Below are 16533 nucleotides of genomic sequence, written 5' to 3' on the forward strand. Positions count from 1 at the left end.
ATTATAACACTGCTGAGCAAGATTGCTTTTTTAAACCTCAAAACGGCGTTGTAAGGCAGACAATGCCCCATATTGGGAAGGCAGTATAGAAATTTAGTAAATAATAACAATGATTAAAAAGGCAGATTTTTGGGAATGGAGGGAGGGATGGAGGGACGGAGGGGAAGAGAGGGGGAGGGCGGACGGTGAGGAGGAAAGGGGCCTTTCCAAATGACTCACAATGATGGGTGTGGGGAAAACCAGACTGCATGCATTTCTACATTGGGCACCCCTGAATTGGACCCGTTAGATCCTGCTTGAAAGGATGAAATTGGGTTTGCTGGAGATTCCTTTGCTGCAGGGCAAGTGAGGCAGGAATTTGGAACTGCACCAGAAGAAGCAAATTTTAGTGCAGAAATGGACGAAAAACTCAACCCTTTAAACATGCAAATCTGAACTATATCACTAGTGTGGAAACAGTCTGGGGGGTTTGAAGGGCAGAGCCCGGGGCAGGTGGCATTTGGGGAGAAGGGGATGGCACTTCAGTGTGATGCTTTGGGATATTCCTGTAATCCAGGTGTCCCCAACATTTTCACTAGGGCTGTGCAATTTGGCAGCCGAAGCAGCCATCCCCGCCCGTAGTGGCCAGTGCCGGGGAGGGGGGAGGTGTGGGCGGCAGTGCAACAGTGGGCGCACAAATACAGGTGTGGAGCTCCACGCCTGCATGTATGTGCCTGCTGTCGCAGTGCCGCCTGCGCCTCCCCCCCTCCCCGTGGCGTGGCACCGGCTGCTATGGGCGGGAACGGCCGCTTTGGCCGCCGAATCGCACAACCCTAATTTTCACCCTGAGGGCACCTGTAAAATTCTGGCACAGTTTTGGGTGCAACCACAAAATGGCTGCCATAGGAAGCAAAGCTAGTCACAAAATGGCTGTCTTGTAAAACAGAACCAATCACGAAATATTAAGGAACTATGGGCCAAGCATTCAGGAATACAATGGGCACTAGATGGGGGGTGGGGGTGGAAGAACTCGGCGGACAGCCTACCCCCAGCCCCCCAGGCAGCTGTTATGGAATTCACCTGCAGGGGCAGCATCCACAAAGCAGGGAACTGCAGCCTCCGAGCCTCAGAAGGAAGTGGAAGGAGGAGGGGGTGGTCAGGGGCGGGAGGCGGAAGGCAATTGGCTGGCTGCTGGACAGACAGGCAAGCCGGTTGGAGGTGGAGTCACTCAGGGGTGGGACAGCTGAGTGGCACTGAGTGGCTCCTGGGAATTGTAGTCCATGGACATCTGGAGGGCCGCAGTTTGACTACCCCTGACTTAGAGGTTCAACAGGCCTCCTTCACCCCTCCCTAACCCCCACGTTACTTTCATTTTTCTGTACCTTTCCTCCCCCATCCCACGGTTTATGACCTGTAGAGACTCTGTCCGTATCCTTGGTAGGCATAGTAGATGTTGGAAATTTGCTGCCAGGGACGACAGGGGGACCAGACTGGACGTCTCCTGGATTCATGCTTTTTAGAGCAAAAGCCTCCCCTATGGGAACTGGAACTCCTGCTCAAACTGCCCCCCTCCCCCCCCATATATACATCTAAAGGGGCCATCCATGCTTGCCTTTCAGCCCTGCCTATGAAGCAGGATAATATCTGTAAACTCAGAACTAGGGAACTCCTAGTATACTCCAAAATGATTCAAGGTAAAGGTAAAGGTATCCCCTGTGCAAGCACCGAGTCATGTCTGACCTTTGGGGTGATGCCCTTTGGTGTTTTCATGGCAGACTCAATGCGGGGTGATTTGCCATTCCCTTCCCCAGTCATTACCGTTTACCCCCCAGCAAGCTGGGTACTCATTTTACCGACCTTGGAAGGATGGAAGGCTGAGTTGACCTTGAGCCAAAATGATCAGGGCTCTTAAAAACACACACAGCCCTGCAAACTTTAGAAGAGAGAGAGAGTTGTTTTGTTGTCAAGTTGCAGGTGACTTCTGGAGACCTTGTGGGTTTTCAGGGTCAGAGACATTCAGAGATGGCTTGCCTGCCTCTGCCTAGTAACCCAGGACTTCCTCCCCATCCAAATTCTCATGACGGCTGCCCCTGCTTTGCTTCTGAGATCAGCCATCTCGTCAGGTGTGCAGAGGTGGTTGGCCTTACCTGCCTCAGCATTGCAACCTTGTACTTCCTGGGTGGTCTCCCATCCAAGGACTAACCTGGGCTGACCCCGCTTAGCTTCTGAAATCAGACTAGTCTGGGCTATCCAGGTCAGGGCACCCCCCTCCCATATACAAAAACACAAATTAAGTTCTTGTTAAGGTGCAGTTTTGATAACGTTCTTGTTGCTTTTCTGGCCTCGGGATAAAGGAGGAGAACAAGGTAGGATCTTGTGGACAGATAGAAGAGGCTGATACTTTAAAACAAAGAATGGTAATTCTCTATTTAACCAAGTCACCGTAAATGCATTCCGCTTGATGCCTCAAGATGCCCAGGACCGGCCCCCATTTCTTTGGGCTTCTTTCTGTGCTGGCTTAGATCTTGTTGAGGAAAGTGTCGCTTCTTCGCTCTTCGTTGCCCGGTTTGCTGGGTCGCTCCGCGGGCGGCGCGTGTGCCGGGAGCATCGACCCAGGGCTGGAGTCGGGATGCCCGCAGGGGCCGCTGGGGCGGCAAAGACTGCGGGCTCCGTCCGCGGGCGAAGGGAGCTGCGCGGGGTTTCCAGGAGGTCTCCGGGGGGAGGAAGGGGCGCTGCCGCCGCCGGGAACAAGGGGCGCATTGACTGCCAGCGCCAGGCCCCCGCACCGCACGCCCAAGCCGAGGGAGGCGCCGCGGTCGGCCCACACCGCCACCCGGCCCCGGAGAGGGGAGGGGAGGGGAGGGGAAGGGAAGGGGGGCCGGCCGCTCCGACTCGGAGGCTGCGTTGCCAGCTCCCGGTTGGGAGAGACCGGTAGGCCGTTGGGGTGGAGCCGGGAACGGGCGGGACTTGGGGTCAGAGGAACCTCCGTGGAGTGTGATGCCGTGGAGCCTACCCTCCCAAGCAGCCCTTTTCTCCGAGACAGCTGAGCTCTGGAGATAAGCAGTATTTCCAAGGGATCCCAAGGCCCCACCTGGAGGCTGGCATCCCTGAACCTCAGTGGGTTATAATGCTCTGGAGACCCCGTCCCAAATAGCCATGTCCTGAAGGAGGGAGACTGAGGGATGCCAGCCTCCAGTTGGGGCCTGGGGAACCACTGGAATTCCACCTCATCTCCAGACGACAGAGGCTCAGTTCCCCTGGAGGAAAGGGCTGCTTGGGAGGGGGACTGAGGGATGCCAGCCTCCAGGTGGGGTCTGGGGATCCCCTGAAATTCCATCTCATCTCCAGACTACAGAGATCAGTTCCCCTGGAGGAAAGGGCTGCTTGGGAAGGGGACTGAGGGATGCCAGCCTCCAGGTAGGGCCTGGGGATCCCCTGGAATTCCAGCTCATGTCCAGACTACAGAGCTCAGTTCCCTTGGAGGAAAGGGCTGCTTGGGAGGGGGACTGCGGGATGCCAGCTTCCAGGTGAGGCCTGGGGATCCCCTAGAATTCCAGCTCATCTCCAGACTACAGAATCAAACCCAGATCGCCAGATTAGAAGTCCACATGCCTACCACTACACCAAGCTGGCACATACGTTATGGTATATGTTGATAATTAATTGCTGATTTTAACTGTGTTTTAACTGTATTTATACTAATGAATGTAAGCTGCTGTGAGATGACCAGTTCGTTAAGGGCGGTCTATAAATGTAAATAATAAATAAAATAAACATGGTCTTTAAAAATTGGTGGGCAGGAGTACCATGTGGTAACAGTAGTATTTCAGGAGCTGCAGAAATCCACATCATCCCTTCTGCATTTCCCCCTTGTCTCTTGTCAGTACGGCCTTATACAAAATGTGCTAGAACTCAGCAAAACCTGCAATGTCATGTTGAAGAAGAAGAAAAGTTGGTTCTTGTATGCTGCTTTTCTCTACCTGAAGGAGTCTCAAAGTGGCTTACAGTTGCCTTCCCTTTCCTCTCCCCACAACAGACACCCTGTGAGGTGGGTGAGGCTGGATCAGCATTCCCCTGATCCAGCAAGGTAGTCACTTTATCAGAAAAAGAGATAAGGTTGGTCTGACATGACTTGCTCTTGCGAAACCCATGCTGAGGGTTTGAAACAGAAATATTTCCAAAGTCTGACATCATCTGTTTAATTTGCTTCTTGTTGTGACAGAATCATTCTGAATGCTAGAGGAACAATATTCTGTCACAACAAGATCACTAAACTTCTTCACGGCTGATTTCTGGCAACCTAACAGGGTTTTCACCGCAAGAGACATTCAGTGCTTGCTGGAGTTGGGAGAAGGAGAGCATTATTTCAGGAGCTGACTCAGGAGCTGACTGCTAGCTCCGCCCTCTGCTGAGTAGGCCTTTGTCCTATAAAAGGCTCTTGCTTGCCAGAGGAAGCCAGTGCTTTGGAGGAGCTGGAAGGAGAACATTTCTCAGGAGCTGAATCAGGAGCTGACTGCTAACTCTGCCCTCTGCTGAGTAGGCCTTTGTCCTATAAAAGGCTCTTGCTTGCCAGAGGCACGCCTTTGGTGCGCACAATCCAAACAAAACCCAAAAGACTCTTGGGTTCTGGATTAAACCATAATACTCTGTAAGGAGCCAAGAGCAAGAGCTAAAGGACTCTTGGCTGTTGGCTTTTCGCCTGAGGATCAAACAGAAGGTTTCACTGAAGTGTAGGATTGTTTGTGGAGCAGATCAGATGAATCAAAGTGGCATGAAGAATGAAGAAGGTTGTGTAGTGACATGTACCATCTGCGGAATGTTTGTCTTTTTACCCCAGGGGGACAATTATTACAAATGTAGCAAGTGCAAATTAGTCACTCTGCTGGGGGAGAAGGTCCGGGGATTAGAGAAATGATTGATTACACTGCAGGAAGAGGGAAATCTATCAAATCAAAATCAGGAGCACCTAATACAGGAGAGTAATAATTGGAAGAATGTTACACATAGGAGTAGAAGAATAAGAAGAAGGTCTGATTCACTGATGCTCAGCAATCGGTTCCAAGGTCTGCCTGAAGAGGTTGATTCAGGAACCCAGGAGCATGTGCAATCCCCCATGAAGAACAAGCCCCAATGTAGTCCAGGAAAAAAGTCACAGGCCCCCACAGGTGAGAGTTCTAGGTCTTCTCCCCCGCCAACCCCAGAAAGCTCAGGAAACTCTTCACAGTCCCCTACAAGAGTTTTAGTTCTGCTCCCAAGGTTATGAAGAAATGGATACTGGTAATTGGGGATTCCTTGCTAAGAGGTGTAGAGGCCGAAGTGTGTAGACCAGACTTGTTGTCTCGAGAGGTCTGCTGCCTACCTGGTGCATGCATCAAGGATATGACAGAATGGCTGGACAGGCTCATCAAGCCCCCAAATCATTACCCCTTCCTTCTCATCCATGTAGGAACAAATAATACTGCCCAGCAGAACATGGAACAAATTAAAAAAGACTTTGTGGATCTGGGGAAAAAGGTAAAGGACATGGGAGCACAGGTTGTGTTTTCATCAGTCCTTCCTATAAGTGGCCGAGGCATAGGAAGAGAGAGAAAAATTATGCGATAGATAGATAGATAGATAGATAGATAGATAGATAGATAGATAGATAGATAGATAGATAGATAGATAGATAGATAGATAGATAGATAGATAGATAGATAGATAGATAGATAGATAGATAGATAGATAGACTGGCTACATCAATGGTATCGACGGGAACAATTTGGATTTCTGGATCATGGTCAACGATGTCAATATGAGGGGCTATTATCAGGACACGGTATGCACTTCACAAGGGACGGAACAAGTATTTTGGGAGAACTCTTGCACACCTGGTGAAGAGGGCTTTAAACTAGACACAAAGGGGGAGTGAGATGTAAATTCAGAACTGGATGTGATGGCAAGATCTTAACATAAGAAGATTTCAAATCTACAGGGAATGTTACATAAGCAGGGAACTAGTAGCTTACAAGGAAGTTCAAAAACTAAAACCATGAGGCACACAAATTATGGACTATGATGTCTCTACACTAAGGCACAGAGTATGGGAAACAAGCAGGAGGAACTAGTCATCTTAATAGAGGAAGGGGGCTAAGACCTAATAGGAACCACAGAAACTTGGTGGGATAATACTCACAATTAGAATACTAAAATTGAGGGGTACAATCTATTCAGAAGGGACAGACAAGAAAAGAAGGGGGGAGGTGTAGCAATATATATTAGGAATCTTTATACTTGTGAAGAATGCTTGGGGCTGATCCTGCCTTGAGCAGGGGGTTGGACTAGATGGCCTGTATGGCCCCTTCCAACTTTATGATTCTGTGATGAAATATAAGTACCCAAGCATGAAAGTTCAGTTGAGTGTATTTGGGTAATTATAAAAGGAGTAGGAAATGAGAGTGGTATTACTGTGGACTTGAATGAGATACTGCTAGACCAAATTACACAATTTTCAAAAAATGGGGAAACAGTGGTCATGGGTGACTTCAATTACCCAGATATCGGTTGGAAGACCAACTCTTCTAAAAATGCAAACTCCTTAAAATTCTTAACTTGTCCTGCTGACAGCTTCATTTCCCAGAAAGTAGAGAGGGGAACCAGGGGCTCTGCTATTTTAGACTTGATTCTCATCAATAGGGAAGAACTGGTATATGAGGTGGACGTAGTGGGCACACTTGGTAGCAGTGACCATGTGCTGTTGGAATTTTCAATCGTGGGAAAGAGAAAACATTTACGTAGTCGTATGTATAGACTGGACTTCAGGAAAGCTGATTTTCACAGACATAATATGTTGCATACAGTCCCATGGTCAGAAAGACTTAAAGAGATGGGAGTCCAAGAGGGCTGGGGCAGCCTAAGGAAGCCAAGTTGGCTCCATAAGCAGTTGTCCAAAAATTTGAGGAATAAAAAACAGTCATTTAGGAAATGGAAGGAAGGCCATCTCTGAACCTCTGTCCATTATTTTTGACACTTCTTGGAGAATGGATGAGGTGCCAGACGACTGGAGGCGGGCAAATGTTGTCCCCATATTCTAGAAAGGGAAAAAGGATCTGGGTTATTATCAATCTGTCAGCTTGACATCTGTAGCTGGTAACATTTTGGAACAAATAATCAAACACTTGGTCCTTGAGCAGCTGGAACTGAGAGCTGTGATTTCTAAGAATCAGCATGGGTTTTGCAAGAACAAGTCATGTCAGACCAACATCTCTTTTTTCGAGAAAGTGACTACCTTGCTGGATCAGAGGAATTCCATGGACATAGTTTATCTGGATTTCAGTAAAGCTTTTGATGTTCCACCTGATATTCTTGTTGACAGGTTGGTAAAATGCGGTATGGATCCACATTCTGTCAGGTGGATCAACAACTGGTTGACAAATCGTACCCAGAGGGTACTTGTTAATGGTTCAGCATCCTCTTGGAAAAGAGTGACAAGTGGAGTACCCCAAGGATCTGTCCTGGGGCCTGTGTTGTTCAACATATTTATAAATGATTTGGATGAGGGATTAGAGGGAATACTTATTAAATTTGCAGATGATACTAAACTGGGAGGGGTAGCAAACAGAACTGAAGACAGCAACAGAATACAGGATGATCTTGATAGGCTTCAGAAGTGGGCTAAACTGAATAAAATGAAGTTCAATAGGGACAAATGTAAAGTTCTGCATTTAGGTAGGAAAAACCAAATACAACAATATAAGATGGGGGAGATTTGTCTTGGCATTAGCATGTGCGAAAAGGATCTAGCAGTCTTAGTAGACCATACATTGAACATGAGTCAGCAGTGTGACTCAGTGGCTAAAAAGGCAAATGGGATTTTGGGCTGTATCAAACTGAATATCGTGTCCAGATCACGGGAGGTGATGGTACCGCTTTACTCTGCTCTGGTTCATCCTCACTTGGAGTACTGTGTTCAGATTTGGGCACCCCAATTGAAGAGGGATGTAGACAAACTGGAACGTGTCCAGAGGAGTGCAACAAAGATGCTGAGGGGTTTGTAGAGCAAGACTTATGAAGAAAGGCTGGGGGAGGTTGGTCTGTTTAGCCTAGAGAGGAGACGGCTGAGAGGGGATCTGAGAGGGTGGTGGGTTCTTCATTTTGGAAATTTTTAAACAGAGTCTAGATAGCCATCTGACGGAGAGGATTACTGTGTGATGGCAAAGGGGTGGCAGATTACAGTAGAGGAGAAATTGGGATGGGAGTGTCCTGCATAGTGCAGGGGGTTAGACTAGATGACCCATGATGTACCTTCCAACTCTGTTATTCTATGATTCTAGTGGTGGTTTGCCACTGCCTGCCTCTGAGTAGAGACTTGTTCCCCATCCAAGCATTAGCCTGGGTTGAGTCTGCACTTTGCTTTTTATCCTCTTGCAGCTGAAATAAACCCATCCCCTCTACACTGTATTTAATTTCCATTTTGATTTTGGGTGCTTTAAATTTCCCCTCTGCAACATGAATGATTAATCCGTGATGGCCCTACCTTCCCCCGTGATAGACAGGAGCAGATATAGGTAGTTATATTATCTATCTATCTATCTATCTATCTATCTATCTATCTATCTATCTATCTATCTATCTATCTATCTATCTATCTATCTATCTATCTATCTATCTATCTATCTATCTATCTATCTATCTATCTATCTATCTATCTATCTATCTATCTATCTATCTATCTATCTATCTATCTATCATCTCGTGTGTGAACGAGACCTTGGGGTACTTGTGGATTGTAAGCTTAACACGAGCAGGCAGTGTGATGCAGCGGTAAAAAAGGCAAATGCCATTTTGAGCTGTATCAACAGGGGCATCACATCAAAATCACAAGATGTCATAGTCCCATTGTATACGGCACTGGTCAGACCACACCTGGAGTGCTGTGTGCAGTTCTGGAGGCCTCACTTCAAGAAGGGCGTAGATAAAATTGAAAGGGTACAGAGGAGAGCGACGAAGATGATCTGGGGCCAAGGGACCAAGCCCTATGAAGATAGGTTGAGGGACTTGGGAATGTTCAGCCTGGAGAAAAGGAGGTTGAGAGGGGACATGATAGCCTTCTTTAAATATTTGAAAGGTTGTCACTTGGAGGAGGGCAGGATGCTGTTCCTGTTGGCTGCAGAGGAGAGGACACGCAGTAATAGGTTTAAACTACAAGTACAACTATATAGGCTAGATATCAGGGAAAATGTTTTTCACAGTCAAGAGTAGTTCAGCAGTGGAATAGGCTGTCTTAGGAGGTGGTGAACTCCCCCTCACTGGCAGTTTTCAAGCAAAGGTTGGATACACACTTTTCTTGGATGCTTTAGGATGCTTAGGGCTGATCCTGTGTTGAGCAGGGGGTTGGACTAGATGGCCTGTATGGCCCCTTCCAACTCTATCTATCTATCTATCTATCTATCTATCTATCTATCTATCTATCTATCTATCTATCTATCTATCTATCTATCTATCTATCTATCTATCTATCTATCTATCTATCTATATCTGATTTTTATACCACCTCTCCCATTGCTGGCTTGTGGCAGTTAACAAAATAGAAACATTCATACAATTTAAAATCCCCGCAAAACAATTAAAAAGCTTACAACATATGGCAAATGGCGGCGACCTAATATAACCATCCCTATTCTGGGCATCGGTCAGTGTAGATGAAATAGTAACTGAAAGCATATCATAAGACGGAATAAAATGGGCTAGAGGATGAAATTAGGCCCCTCAACAGTCTAGCACTGCAGTTCTATAGGGCCTTGGGGGGGGGGGCAATCAAAAACTCCAGGGCTCCCACTCGGCCTCAACCAAACGCCTGACAGAAAAGCAGTTTTGCAGGACCTGCAGAATGTCTAAAGCTCCCACAGGGCCTGCAGCTCATCTGGGAGCTGATTCCACTAGCTTGGGGCCAGGACCCAAAAACGCCCTGGCCCTGGTCAAGGCCAGGTGGGCCTCCGAAGGACCCAGGACCTTCAGCAAATTCATACATGTAGAGCAGGGGGCATAAGGAGGCAGGCGGTCTCGAAGTTAGGCAGGGCCCAAGCCGCGTAAATATTTGAGAAACCTGCTTTTGAAAGCCCCCAGTATAAGTGTAGATTTCAGTTTTTCTGGATTAACTTCCGTCCTGGTACCAGCAATGCTGAGGTAGAGAAGCAGTCTGTTCTTGATTGGCTGGGTGTCAGTTCAAAGACTTCCTGGTTCCCATTAGCAAAGTTTCCCTCCCAAGACTTAATTTTGCCCTGTTTTAAAGTGATTGTACTCCAGAAGTCCACATTTCTCTCAGCAGAGATTTACCTCATTCTTTGTGAGGCTGCTGCTGGATCCCCCCACACTCTTTAGGAAAAGAAAGAAGTAAGCAGCCTCATGTTGCACTTAGCTGGCTCAGCAGTCAAAAGACAAGCTATAAAGCTGGACCTACTTTATTTATTTATTATATTTATCTACCATCCTCCCCAAAGGTTCAGGCTTCACCCAACCCTTCCCCGCTTCAGGAAAAGAAAAATAAACCGCTTTGGACCACCGTTCCTCTCCCCCCTCCGAGCGTTCCCAATCAAGTGCAAAACACTCTATTTCAATTTGGGGGGAAGGAAGGAGGAAGACCCGGCTTCAAATCAATCTGAATTCAGCAGGATCCACAATGGAAAAAACAAAGAAAATGCAGAACCAACCCAGGTCTGGCCCTGCTTAGCTTCTGAGATCTGATGAAGTTGGGCTAGCCTGCTGGAAGACTGGAAAGCAAACATGAAGAAATTAATCACATCCCTGGTGTCACAGAGATGGCAAAACAGTAGTATCCACTGTCCCCATCCCTCGGATACCTGTGTATTCAGTCACCTGTCAACAGCTAGCCTCACAAGTCCAGGTTTCTCTTCTCAGATGGGACTTTGGCTTTTGATAACTTTTCTGATTATGTAGAAGAGCTTATGTGTGACTTTATAGGTGTGCATAGATCACTCTTGGTGTTCACGTGAATATGTAGACATCTGTGGGATTGGCCAGTGCGTACAATGCTGCTTCCCTTCACATTTCCACCAGGGATAAAGTTTATAAAGTCTACATAGGCTCAATGAATGGCAAAGCCCACTTAGAGGGTAGACAAATGCGCATCTCAAGGGCAATACGTTCACCCTTGCTATATGTGAAAAGTTGTCACATTTAATACAAATATAGACAATTTTGTCATAAATTTTAATGTGAAATAGACTTTATGTTTGTATTTTAGAATTGTATTTATGTAATTTTAACCATGTTGCGATCTGCCCTGAGTCTGCTGAGATGGGTGGAATAAAAGTTTAAATCCTTATCCATGGTTCTTCTATATATTTGTGAAACAGCCCAGGGGGTGGAACGTGTCTGGCTGTCCAAGTAGGAATAGGGCCAATCAGGGTGCAGCCCTGCCCCTACAGCTCCCACCCTCTCTCCCTAAATGTTAGCCACGTTCCTCTCAGATGAGCCTGAGAGAGACTGAACACAAGCCCTCATTCCGTCCTATTACTCCTGCTGTGAGGGAGGCAGAGAGAGACATAGAGAGGGCTGCCCCAAGCTGCTAACCAGCTCTACTTCCCTCCTAAGAACGAGCCCTAATTACCTGCTATGTCAGGTAATTAGCTGTCAGGGCCCTCAGCTCTCCTGGGAGCACATTCCACCAGGTTGGGGCCAGAACTTGTTAAAATGAAGTGGGTTAGCAAGAGATAGTGAAAATAGTTTAAAGCAATTTAAAGCAATAGTTTAAAGCAATTTTTTAGAATTTTATCATAGTTTTTATGTAATTTTATTGTAATTTGTATTTTTATTGATATTCCTTGCCCCAAGACCAATTTTGGAGAGGGGAGGGCTAGAAATCACAAAAATCAATCAATCAATCAATCAATCAATCAATCAATCAATCAATCAAAATAAAAACTCTTTGAAGCAACAGAAAAGAACAAAAGTCCAGGAGCACCTAGAATCACAGAATGCTAGAGTTGGACGGGATCTCCAGGGTCATCTAGTCCAACCCCCTGCACAATGCCAGAACTCACAACTACCTGCCAACTACAATGACCTCAATTTCATGCCCAAATGACCCCCCCCCCCAAAAAAAAAAAAACCCAACTCCAGACTCCAGCCTGGCCTGGAGGGAATTCACCTACCATCCCACAGTGGTGATCAGCAATGCTCTGGGTATGCAAGGAGACATCCCTTCCTGCCCACCCACTCACCTTAAACTGCTCTTTGACTCACCAAAGCTCCTCCCCTGCCACAACTGTTGCTAGGCAAACCCAGAGGCGAGGCAAGTGAGGCCAACAGAGGGCTTCTCTTCCTCCTTCTGCTGGTGCGCTGGGTGGGTGTGTGGACTGGAGAAGGTAGACCAGGGAGCCCACCTGCAGCAGTGGCCTTGTGTGGCTGCCACGTGCCAAGGCTTGTGCTGCTCTCAGTGACGAGGAAGATGCCAGCCACATCCCGCCTGGCTGCAGCAGTGTGGCACCCAAGGCTGCAGCTTGCTGCTTTGTGGCAGCCTGTGTGGTCTGATGCCCTGCTGTGGTGGCATGACAGCTGGGGCTTCTGATTGGCAACCAGCAAGAGATGGAGGAGAGCAGAGGTCTGGGGGCACTGCTGCTGGCTATGGTACCATGGGAGTCAAAGGAAAACCCGGATGTCACTTCATGGCTCTCTAGGAATCACCCCAAACTCAATGGTTTTTCATAGACTGGCACAGAGAGATATGAGATCACTTCCAGGTTTTCCCCTCAAGTGATATCACACCAGCACTGCTGGCTTTAATAAGCCAGTCTTGGTTAAGAGCGGTGGCCTCTAATCTGGAGAAGCTGCTTTGATTCCCCACTCCTCCTCCACAGGAAGTTTTCAGAGCATTTTCAGACCCCCCCCCCCCCCGGGTGTCTGTTGTGGGGATAGGAAGGGGAAGGAACTGGGAGTATGGAAGCCACCCTGCCCAACTCTCTCTGATTGCTTCGGTCTTCCTGCACCAGTTGTCAAAACCAAGGGTCAAAATACCAGGCCTAACGTGGAGGAAATCTGAAAGCAGCCTCCTCCCCTGACATCCTCCTTCCAAACTCCCCTCTGGTGGATACAGGAGAGCTTTTTTCTGCCTTATTGACCCTTGTCCCCTCCAGGGTAACTAAACAACCATGGAAACTTTTTCTCTTAAAAAAAAAATGTCATTCTCTTCCTCTTTCAGCTGTGCATGACTTGAGTCTGCTCGGCCAGGCAGCATCTCTGTTTGGAAAGAAAACGAATGACTTCAGTGTTACACGGGGGTCAAGCAAAGCCATGTGCTCTAGCTGCCTCGCTTTACTAGGGATGGTTTCTGTCTTCTGGCACAGTTTCTTGGAAAATTACTGCCCCACTTTTGATTTGGAGATGTACTCTTGATTCTTTCTTCATGTTTACGGATGCAGGCCACAGTTCTTCAGGTCTGATGGGCAAACTAACCAGACTGCATTCCCGAAGCTGCACCACCAACACCAAGCAGCGGGTTCCCACTGGGAAACTCCTTTCAACAGGACCCCAGGGCCCCCCCTGTGACATGGGGGAGGGAGGACTCCCTGTGCTATTTTTCTGACCTGAAAGAGTGTGTGTGTGTGTGCATGCAAGCAAGTGCAATATTTCTTTCTTCTAGTTTGGCACTGAATTTCCACTCTCAGGAGTCTAGAAGGTACTTTTCTTGGAGTGATGGTAGATACCTCTTGACTAAGGTGACCAGATTGTCCCACTTTTGGAGGGACATCTGGGGGAACCTGGCAAATTGTACTTATGTTGAAATTTAAAAATATATATGACAATACAATTTTTGCATTCTATGCGTTCTATGAAACTTTTTGTTGCTCCATATAGATCAAATTTTTAATCAAGAACCACCCGGTCAATGGTATCCCACTTTACCAATGTTAAAATCTGGTCACCTTACTCTTGACTCCAGTTTCTTTTAAAGAAATGCATATATGCTAGAGCTGGGTTTGCCATTTGCCCACCTGTAATGGGCAAACTTGAGAACTTGAAGGGCAGGACAAAGTGGCTGGAAAACAGCCTCCATATAGGTGCTCAAGGAATGTCCACCTGTATCTAAGGTCATCACCCAAAGATTAGGAGGAATTCCTGCAACATCACCAAGATGTAGTTGTGAATTTCCTGCATTCTACAGGGGGCTGGACTAGATGACCCTGGAGGTCCCTTCCAACTCTATGACTCTATGATTCTAACAATGGATGCCACAACTTACTACCATCCTCCTCCCCAGGCACTGCTCTCAAAATCTCCTCGCATCTGTCAAGGCAGTGCTGGGAGCTGTAGCATAAGCCCTGATGGTTAGTGCTTCAGAATATCAACTGTGTGGTGGGATGTTCCTGATTTCAGATGGGTTAGGGGTATGGCTACCAGGGACAGGACCTTTTATTCGGTGGCATCCTGAAAGTGGAATCCCCTCCCCAGACAAATTTTCTTGGAGCCCTCTTTGCTACCTTTTGGACCACAGGTGAAAGCACTTTTCTTTTTCCCAATCTTTTGAAGAGATTTAATTGTTCTTGCTTTGAAAATTAATGCTGTTATTTTGTTGCAGATTAGTCTGCTTTATTTTGTTTTGCTTTTTTAATTACTGACGTATTTCTACCCACCTCTGGTTGTAATCTCATCCAGATTATATACGTTGCCAGATATGACAGCTAGTCTACAACAGGGACAACCTAAGTCCATTGGGGTGTTAGCCAAGAACCTCCCAGATCCAGACCTCTTCTTAGGTCCCACAAGTATGCTTTAGACTAGAGGACAACGTCTAGATCAGGGGTAGTCAAACTGCGGCCCTCCAGATGTCCATGGACTACAATTCCCAGGAGCCCCCTGCCAGCGAACGCTCATGGGAATCATGGGAATTGTAGTCCATGGACATCTGGAGGGCCACAGTTTGACTACCCCTGGTCTAGATCAACAGAGGAGCTTGAAAGTTTGTTCACTTGTTCTATCATTGTGCATCGCAAGGATTTCCATGGCACCCACTCCTGTCTTACTTGACACCCACTTCCTTCTTCCCCACAGCAAACAGCCAACCCTGGCTTTTCTCAGGTTCATGGGGGAGGATGTCAGAAGAGCCCAGGAGGTGTTGCCTTTGCGTCTGGAGGGACACCGCTGTTTGCACGCAGTGGCATCCGTAACAGGAGGACATTTTGGCTGCAATGACCCCATGTTTTGTAACTGGCCCCAATCTTACGGCCACCAATTTGTGGCGGTTTCTGTTCATTATTCTTCAGAATCCCCAAAGTGTCCACAGGCTAATTTGGAACCCCCTGTATTGTGGGAACCAGGTCTCTCCTGGAGGCTACTGCACCAACCAAGGTGATATCTTGGGACTTCCTCAGGGCTCTCCCATTCAAACACTGCCCAAATGGGGGCTACCCCCAACTTCAGCATCTCATGCTTTCTGACCCGGGCAGGGGATCCCATAGCTAATACTCCTGGTCCTGAGGCATGTACTAAGTTCTCGTGAGCTTGGAGTTGGCGGATGATGTGTCCTGTTATCATTTTGTTTAAAGGATTACCGTCCATGATAGTTGGCTGCCACTCATTTCAGAGGCCAGAGCAGGACTGGCTGTTCCCTGACTGCAGCGTGCAGCAGGCAGGGGGTGTCGTGTGCCTGTGCCCGGGGACAGGGGGGACTCGGCCTTTCCGCTTCCAGGGAAATGTCTGGTGGGCTGCTGCCCTGGAGGTTCAGTGGCCGCCAGGGGCAGGGGGAATCGGGCGGCCGCCATGGTGCCCGCAGATCTACAGAATCTGCTCAACTCAGGCTGGGCCATGACTCAGTGGGGCTGTGTCCTCTCCACCCCCAAATCTGGGTCTCAGCGGAGGGCATCCTGGCCGTCCCACTGGGGCCGCTTGACTCATCTAGTTGTTTGCACAGCCCCATCTGCCTCTGCCGGGAGCGAGAGCGGGAGGTGTTTGCGCTAAAAAGGGCTTTGTTCTTCATCCGTGAAACGATGGGTGTGGGGATGGCTTTGCTGGAGCCCTTTCAGTCTGCCCAGCCAACCCACTCTCTCCGGGCGGACACCTTTGTTTCCGGGCCATTGTGCCGGCAGGGAAAAGTTCTCTCCTTACCTGGGAGTGGGTTTCTTACGGTTCTGTTTCCCCGCAAGCAACCCCCCACCGGCTGCAAGGGAGCCCTTCCATTGGCTGCAGTTTCTATGGTTACCATAGCTCTTTGCAGGAAGGGGGGGGGTGATGCCTGGGCCAGGCGGTTTGAATGGGGAAGCTGAGCGACCAGCAACCCATGTCCCTCCGGATCACGCAGGAACTTGACAAGGCAGGCTGTGGCGTGTGTATTGGAGAGTGACAAGCCAGGAGACAAAGGAGAAGAGAAGCGGAGGAGAGTGAGAAGGAAGACCCAGTGTGTGTCGCGGGTACCAGGGTTGCCCCCAACAGGTTATACTCTGAACAGACTTCGCAAGGAAAATAGAGATAAAAATTGCCTGTCGGTGCCGGAATGAAACAGCCAGCCGGCAGCTCCACACGCGAAAGAGAGAGAGGCAGGGAGGGAGGGAGGGAGAGAAA

The 16533-nt window shown here is 48.1% G+C and overlaps 1 long non-coding RNA gene across 1 annotated transcript; it reads right to left on the reverse strand.

Annotated features, from left to right (window-relative positions):
- Positions 1-6365: 6365 nt before the first annotated feature.
- On the reverse strand, positions 6366-16311 carry LOC143821469 (uncharacterized). The gene is made up of 2 exons (XR_013225805.1): positions 16081-16311; positions 6366-7048 (listed from the first exon to the last, which is right to left on the reverse strand). It is a non-coding gene; the product is annotated as an uncharacterized LOC143821469 (long non-coding RNA).
- Between the last annotated feature and the right edge of the window lie 222 nt (positions 16312-16533).

The sequence above is a fragment of the Paroedura picta genome, chromosome 12 (genome assembly GCF_049243985.1).
Source record: "Paroedura picta isolate Pp20150507F chromosome 12, Ppicta_v3.0, whole genome shotgun sequence".
NCBI classification, from domain to species: Eukaryota; Metazoa; Chordata; class Lepidosauria; order Squamata; family Gekkonidae; genus Paroedura; species Paroedura picta.